Below are 8,879 nucleotides of genomic sequence, written 5' to 3' on the forward strand. Positions count from 1 at the left end.
AAAAGCCTGTGAGCAACAGACTTTTACAAAAAAAATGTAATTAAAAAAAAATGTTGATAAAAAAATTTATTTTTTAATTTAAATTTCTTTTAATTAAAAATAAATAAATAACAAAAATAAAACCTGCGTCAATGCGCGATAAAATATTCATCTGCGTTAAATAATTAACGAGTCAACGCGATACTAACGAGTTAACTCGCCCAGCCCTAATTATAATCAAACACAGGAATGAATTTCCAGGAAGGCGCAGAGTCGTTTGTTGGATAAGTTGCTGCTGCTCCTCAGAAAATGTTTTTTCTTTATTTTATCACCTCACACTCATAAAGACTCTCAGAATATTTCTGTGTTTGTGTGTTTGTGAATGTTCAGGTACCGCAGTGCCAGTTTAAGGTGGCAGTAATGCGGTCAGGTCCTGACATCAGGACACGGCTAATTAGCCAAAGACAGGCCCTCCTCTCACTCAGCTCCTTTTAAAAGTCTTCCGGCTTCTGTTTCATCAAACAGATGTTTCATGGGGGACGTTGGGCTCAGCAGGTCAGCACATGCTTCACAGACCAATGACCAAAGGAAGAGTGAGCCTCCAGATCTGGTGTGTCCGGGAGAATTATGCCGACTGCACAGATAACTTCATGAAATGATCAAATCACAGAAGTGAAACTCGTGTGCTCAGACAGGATTGTCCCCATGTGTTCTACAGTGTCTGCATCTCTTTAAGCTCAGTTTTTGAGACTTCCTCAAGATAAAAAGTGGAACATTGTCCACAAAGTTGTTCCACAAAACGTTTTGGGGTGTAACAGGGATAGAGAACAGCCCGAGCTCAGGAAACCGGTCGAGTCGGCTCATCTCGAATGTGTTCACCTGGACAACCCTGGGACAGAGCGGACTGTACTTCTTCAGGAAGTGCAGATCCTCCGCACAGCTTCTATAACTGTGAGGTGGTGAGGTGGTGAGGGCAGCCTGCTGTGCGGCCATCTGTTGGGGCAGCAGAGCTGGTGCCACGGACCCAAAGAAACCGAACAAACTGAAGGCCGACTCTGCTGGGATCTGCTCCGAAGCAGAGATGTGACCAAGTTACACATGTGCAAGTCTCAAGTAATTTTTTCTTGGGTAAGTCAAAGTCAAGTCACCTTATTATTACAATTTTACCTGCAGAATCTGATCTTAATAAAGTGAAAACACAAAGATATAAGTAACTGTCAGTAAACATCATTGGCCAATGTGTCCAACCTGTCCACCCCGTATCACATCAAGCTAACGTTAGCTAACTACCAACTAGGCTAACAGGATAATATTAGCTAATTTGACGAGCACTTACTGGTCAGAATGGATCTTCAAATGACGAACAAAGTTCCAAGTTATGCTAGATGCTTAACACTCAAGTCATTCAATTCATCATGTCTCAAGTCAAGTCAAGTTGCCGAGTCTTTAACTTCCAAGTCCGAGTCAAGTCTCAAGTCTTTTATTTTTTGTCAAATCAAGTCACAAGTCATCAAAACAGCGACTCGAGTCCAAGTCACAGTGACTCGAGTCCCCATCTCTGCTCTGAAGCCCCCAGAGCCATTCGTGCACAGAAGAATGCTCACCTAAAACATAATGAATAACTCTGCTAAGACGTAGTGATCAAACCTCTGAATGTGTTCAGTCAGAGGCTTCTTCAGCCGCCCTGAAACAGAGGATGTTACAGGAGGTCTTCATTCCTGTCCACACCAATAACGTCTGATTCTTTTGTGCTTTTAAATGTTTTCCCTTTCTCGTATTAAGAAAATGTCCTCCGGTTCAGTTCATCAGATGAGCAAACAGAGTTGGTGGAAGCAGAAGCGTGTTTATAAGGGGAGGGAGTACTGGACTTGCACTGGCTGCATGCCCAGAGGCGCAGCTCCATTTGAATGCTAATGTGGCCGCCGCGTCTGTGTCTTTCCCATGTCTTTGGCAACATATTTTTGAAGCTGAATTAATTGACCTCATACAAGATTTGTTAACTGTTAACAAATAGCCAGTTTCTTCTTCAGCTGTGGAAACCTGGCTGCCGTTTAATGGGCTTTAATTATGTGCTGAATAAATGAGATAATAATTAAAGTTTATTGCTCATGAAAACCTATAAAATTGTCTAGCGGTTTGTTTGTAATTTAGTAATTTAGTTAGATCATAGTGAAATAATGTGGAGTTGAAATGCCTTTGCATTTCCCATGCGGTAAAGAAATAATAAGTCGTCTGACTGACGTGAAAAGAAATGGGAAGTACACAGAAGACAAGAGGAGCGGTTGGATGAAAGCGAGGCTGCTCGCCGCTGTGACCCCGTTGGATCTGATGACACAGATAAGGAAGTGGAGGGGGTTGGCGTGTTCCCGGCTGATAAGGTGAAAGGAGGGGCTGGATCCGAGATGCCAGCAGAAGCACTTACTTATCTGGATGCTCGGGGAGACGCTGAGAGCCCCATCATGCCAGAGCCGACACGTTTGTGATTGATACGGCCGCAGAACAGCCTATTTCTTCAAGCAAAACCAATTTCCCACTTTGACACAGAGATACGAAGAAAACAAATGTTGACGAGGGGGGGGGGGACGACTGCTTGTCGGGTCGGCCGAAGAGCGGAAAGTTAAATCTCAGAACAGTCGCAGCGAGGCCCATCAATATTCTTTATGGCTCTCCCCCGCGGTGCCTCCATCTTGTGCTGCTGTTCTCGCTGCTTCCAGATGGAGAGCTTTGGATGTTCCTTATTGTTCCAGAGCTGCTGAACATGCTGAGCGCTGGTGACCTGCTGTTTATTAGCCTAACCCCTGCGTGGTGCGGAGGGTTTACGGCTCATCCACCGGCTGCTTTCCCTAGATGCTCAGAGGTGCCCGGCCCTCCGTTCTGCCCACTTCCTCTCCTCAGTTTTCACACCGCACTGCAAATACTATACAAATCTGACTAATAGCTGGCTGCTGCTTGTGTCGTAGTGTTACACGGTGGTGTTGATGTCCTCTCTCAGTGGGCTCATCTAAACTTACCATGAAATGAGCACCTCTCAGGTGATCGGCGGCTGGACCGGAGCTCGCTCTACTCTCAATCTGTGAGGGGCTGAACATGAAGTGTGGGGCCAGTTATTGGCCGGTAGGAACAGTATTCCCCATGTGCAGAGGATAGCGTGCGACGATGCTAATTAAATTGATTAAAGAATATAACAGGTGTGGGTAGATTCTTACCCCCCCTTACAGTGATGGTTGTCACCATTCCTTCGGCTAAAAACAACTAGAGACTAGAGAGTATAGCCGCATTCGGACAGAGCAGTTCTAAGAACGGTCCTCCTCGAATTCCGTTCTATGAAGTCAAGTGAAGTCTTTTATTGTCAGATACACAGAACAACAGAGTCGGACTGGGCACTGAAATTCTTAGGACAGGACACCGTACAGCAGCTGCCATAACAAGACATAACATGCCGTAACATGTCATGTCATAAGTACTCTAACAAAGACAGTAACAATACATAGGCAATGTAGATACTGCAATATACATTTTAACGCTAATTACAAGACCTGTACTGAACATATAATACACATAATAGCCTATGCTAATCTAAGACCTATACTAACCTATAACATAAGGTAAAATAAAAAATACAATATTGTGCAATATTGCAAGTTGCAGTGCAAACAGCAGTGGAGGTAGGCATGTGTAAAGTATAAAGTGTGTAAGTGATGAGAGTGCATTATAGTCCATTTAGGAGCCTGATGGGCTAGAAGCTGTTCTATGAACCGCCCTTCCCCAGGGGAACTGTTTCATTTTCCATTCGCACATGAGTCAGACCTTGATGGGGACTGATGCGACGCAGCCGTCTGCGACACTCAGTGGGTCTAATTGATGAGATTAATTCGATTACAGCTACAGTTGGGTTATGCTCCTTATTTATTCTCCTTGGATATATGGCGGTGAATGAATCGAATCATTGGCACAAAGCATGTCATACCCCGGGATCTAAACGACTACTTTCTCGCCTGAAAATGTTTCAAATGTTGCTAAAGTTTACAGAGTTTAGAGCTTAAGCGAAATCAGCTTCAGGCCGGCTGATTTCGGCTCGGGCAGGAGCGAAATGCATTGTGGGTAAACACTCTGCATACTGTCTGATCAATGAGTATGTAGTATGCAGTATGTAGTATGTAGTATGTAGTATGTAGTATGTGGTATGTGGTATGTAGTACGTGGTATGTAGTATGTAGTATGTAGTATGTAGTATGTGGTATGTGGTATGTAGTACGTGGTATGTAGTATGTAGTATGTAGTATGCGGTTTCGAACACAGCCCTAGTTCCTGTATGTGCGAATGCGGGAAAAAACGTCCCCGTTCCTGAAAAGGTTGTAGGAACTGCAGAAGGTTCCTACAGTGCAAATACGGCCTATGTAACAGTAGACATCTGCCTTATATTAACATTTATACCCCTTCATAACCATAAAGTGAAGTTCATAATTAAAATATTAAGAAACGACTGTGGAAATCCATCCAGAATGAATCGCTGGATAAACTTATTTAGTGACCCAGATCTAAACCGTTTTGGAGAATAACCCCCCCTATTCTGTGGAATATCTAAGATGTCTGAATGCGGAGCGACTCGAATGCTGAATTCAGAGCTCGTGCAGTAAACATGTAGGGGAGTTTTCAGGGCTTTTCACAGACTGCATGTTTTAGCTCCACGCTGGAGGTTTATTGGTTACTTCCATTCAAACAGGATGGAAAGGATCTTTTTTCTCCCTTCTCCAGAAATGGAAGCATGTTGGCTGTGATACCCGGACATCTGTTTGTCCTTGTCTGTCTGAAAGCCTGAAGCATGTTGCGTGTCTAAATTGCAAGTGCCTTCCATTCAGACACTTGTATGAGCCTAATGACCCCCGGTCCCTAGGGTCGGCTCTTCATTGGCTTCCCTCCTTTTTTTAGCTTTTTTCCCCAATTTAGATCGTCTGCCCCTCTCAAAAGGACCCCTGTCTTGTCCGAGAACATTATGGCTAATGCATTCCTATGTGCGAGGTCACTGGTGGAGGCAAACCATAAGAGCAAAGTGTCTGCCACATGTGTTCATCAGTTGGCTCCCTCCAATGGTGGGCCCGGGACATTCAGAGGGGTCCCGGAAGCCGCAGCTTCCAAGACTTCCAACTCCTTCAAAACTGCGCATTAGCACCAGAGGAAAATCTGAAGCCATCTGGGAATGCTGAAGCCGCTTTTGTTAAGTGATGATGACTTATTCTGGTTTAAGTGGGAGACAGGAAAGTAATACGTTTTTGAGGCTGTAATTTAAAAACCTCACCAACGCTAAAGGTGCCAGACAGAAAACATATGATGTCTTTTGTCCACTTTGGCAGCATTTCCTGCTCAGATCCTTCTTTAACTTTCAGAACCTTTTTTTTTAGACCTCTGGGAACCTTCTGATACCTGCGGTCCAACTGTGTTTATCACATCCACATTATGTGAAGGACCTGGATTGCATATGATCATACAGAGTATTTATCAATCACACTGTAAAAAAATGCCCCTCCAAAAATAAGTAAGAAAAACAACAAATAAAAGACGTTTTTGCTTGAAATAAGCAAAAAAATCTGCCAATGGAACTAGTGAAAATGGCTTGTCAAGATTTCTTGAAATAAAATGTGATATTTAGGACTTTTGAGATAAAAGTGATCTTGAAATTAGCTTAAAAACCTCTTCAAATGAAAAAAAAAAGCTTCTTTCATCTGAAATCCGACTCAAAACAATTTGTTTTCAAGACTTTTTCACTTAACAAGATGTTCCAGATGTATTGTCTTCAAACAAGTCCCTATATCTGGCTGAAATGGTGCTTGTTAGGCAGTTGTGTCTTATATTAAGTGTAATGAGATATTTTGACTAGAAATGAGACAAATATACTTTGGTAAAACTTTGATTTTTTCCAGTGCATAAATACAAATTAACATAAAAATAAAATACTAAATCCAGGTGAAATTGGTCCAAGATGTACCCATAAATGGGGTAAAATCCGGCTCAGCTTCACCTCACCTTCTCATTTCTGAGAACCATTGACCAGTTTTACTCTTTTTTCCCGAGACGATGATGACGTAGAGAGACAAAGAAGGAGAAAGGGAGGACGGAGGAGAAGAGCTGGAGAAGAAGGCCTAACCCAAACGTCTCTCCTGGGTCCTGCCCGCCGCAGGTCAGCATGAATACCCATGATTATTGTACGCTCCGGATCACCAGTGGATCAGCTAAGTGGGGTCAAAGACAGTCACCCTCTCATAGAATTTTGTAGGGCATGAAGCGTTGGGAGCTGACAGCTGTCCAAACAAAGGCCCGTTTCCCACTCATCGTTACACCAAGTGTCACCGTTAGTGGCTCCTCACACACGTAACCAAAGCAACATGAAACATTCACGCTGCATCCCCAAGATCCCGCAGCATTCCTCTCATTCAGCCGGGAAGTTTCCGGCAATCAGACACAAATCTTCCACAAGATGTCTGAAATAAACGCAGCAAAGAACCTGAAGTCAGAGCTGATCTCCATCACACACAATCACCATCCAGCAGGCGCTCCCCTGGTATCCTGTGGGTCTGCTCCATCACAGCCAACCTCACCTCTCCACAGAGATCCCCTCCTTCCTTTCTCTTTTCTCACACCCCCCCCGTCTGTGAGACGCACAGAAACACAAGGATACGACTCTCCTGAAGCAGATCCAGAGGCTTTCTGTCCGAACGTGCACGTGATACAGATTGTGCAACACATCCTATGCTTCCTCGCCTTAAAAAACAAAGATTTTCAACAACTCCTGCTGTGGTCAATATGCACAGATAAGGATGCTGAAGCTCTAAACCTGTGCAAACCCATTAAAAATGATCCAGTAGAACCAGTTGCCACACTCTCAGAAAATAAAGTACAGAATTGTACCTTTAGGGGTACGATGGCTTGTCACTGGGGCAGTACCCTCAGAGGCTATAGTTTTGTACCCTTGTGGTTTGTACCTTACAGAGACCAATCTTGTACCTCTGGTGGCAATTTTGTACCCTTATTCTGAAGTAGCCTAACACAGACTGTCTATTGTACCCCAGCATGTAGAAAAAAAGGTACATATATGTACCTTTTTCCACTTGATTACAAATAGGTACCTTTTGGACCCTCAAAAAAGGTACATATTTGTACCTTTTACCACTTGAGTACATATATTTGTACCTTTTGGACCCTCAAAAAAGGTACATATATGTACCTTTTACCACTTGAGTACATATATGTACCTTTTGGACCCTCAAAAAAGGTACATATATGTACCTTTTACCACTTGAGTACATATATGTACCTTTTGGACCCTCAAAAAAGGTACATATATGTACCTTTTACCACTTGAGTACATATATGTACCTTTTGGACCCTCAAAAAAGGTACATATAGGTACCTTTAGGTCCAATAATTAACCCTAGGGGGTACAGATTGTATAGATTGTACCTATTTCTGAGAGTGCAGTTGACTGAGTAAAGCTGCTGTCAGGTTACGTTGTGCATCTCACAGACTCACAGTAGTTTATTCATCACTCTGTCAGACATCTTCTCCCCTGAACTGACCCGGGAACGAGAGACTGAGCAGCAAACGGGGACGAACAGTCGGTGATTGTGTGCATCTGCGAGGCAGCAACTTCACAGCCAGCGGTGTGCACGCTGGGAGAAGGAACCGAGCAGAAGAATCTAATGCAGAGCAGCTGTCCGTCTCCCGGGTTACACAAGCCCACTGTCTGCTGGCAGCCATAAATCCTACAGCTGGACGTACTCCTGGAAGCAGCCCGTAGATGCACGCACACACACGTAATTACAACGAATTCAGACTCTAATCGCCTCTGCTCTGCAGCGCCATCAGACCACGGCTCAGCATCAGCCTTAAGGCACGGAGAAAGATTCAGACCATGACAGGCATCCGTCTCCCTGAAGATGGAGGAACTCTGCTCTCTAATGAATGGAAACCAGCCAGTAAAAAGGACAAACTTTTCAGGCTGCAGCACAGAGCGCCCAGGTGAATGCAGTAAAGAGCACAATTAAAGCCTTCTTTGAAGTTCCGCTTTATGAAACATGTGGACACTCCTGCAGAAAACAGTTTAAATCATCTGAAAAAATCTGAAATATTGTCCGTTTCTCATTTTTTTGGGAACTAATTCAGCAGAAAATATGCCAAAACACAAATTCAGCTGCAGCTAAAACTGGAAATAATTCCAACAGAAAGCTGAGAAAGAGTGGTTAAAAGTTCTAAAGTTGGAAGCTATTTAATCTAAATGGCTTTTAGGGAGGAAATCAGCCCCGTTCCCATTCAAACACACCCACTCCCTGCAGGTAAAGAAGGTGACTTACCTCCCACACAATGTTCACAGCCCCTCCACCGATGAAGAAAAAAGAAATCTACACAGAATCAGGGATGCAGGGAGCCTTATCAGCCAGTCCTGAGAAATGTTCTCACCGGTCTGCGTGTCTCAGAGCGCTGACAGCTCTGTCATCTTCCCCCTTCTCTCTCTGTTCTCCAACAGCGTTTCTACCAGAGAGGAGAAAGACAGACTCAGACTCAGACGAGAGAGACGGGGAGAGTGAGCGGAAGAGAGAATTCTCCTTCTCTTAAACAGTAGACCCTCTGCAGTCAGACTCCACTCCCACCTACCGCTCTCTTAAATGCCCCCCCCCCCACCACCACCACCACCACCACCCCACCCATTCAGCCTCTCCACAGCATTGTGACTGAGAGCGAAGGAGCTGAAACGGGACGCCTCAAGGCTGGAAAGAGAGAAAGAGAGAGAAAGTAGAAGAGGGAAATGTGGGGGGAAGGGGGTGAGGACGGGGTGGTGGTGGTGGTTGGGCCATTAGCAGCAAATTGCGGCAGGCAGGCCAATAGAAAGCAAGATATGAGTGAATGCA

At 44.3% G+C, this 8,879-nt stretch overlaps 1 protein-coding gene across 3 annotated transcripts in view; it reads right to left on the reverse strand.

Moving 5' to 3' along the window:
- tncb (tenascin Cb) overlaps window positions 1–8,588 on the reverse strand; it is a 74,358-nt gene extending 65,770 nt beyond the window's left edge. For all 3 annotated transcript variants that reach the window (XM_075467112.1, XM_075467111.1, XM_075467110.1), the window contains exon 1: window positions 8,325–8,588. The gene's annotated coding sequence lies outside the window, so the exon portion shown is untranslated. The remainder of the gene's footprint in view (window positions 1–8,324) is intronic.
- Window positions 8,589–8,879: the final 291 nt, after the last annotated feature.

This window comes from Odontesthes bonariensis, chromosome 6, assembly GCF_027942865.1.
Source record: "Odontesthes bonariensis isolate fOdoBon6 chromosome 6, fOdoBon6.hap1, whole genome shotgun sequence".
NCBI lineage: Eukaryota > Metazoa > Chordata > Actinopteri > Atheriniformes > Atherinopsidae > Odontesthes > Odontesthes bonariensis.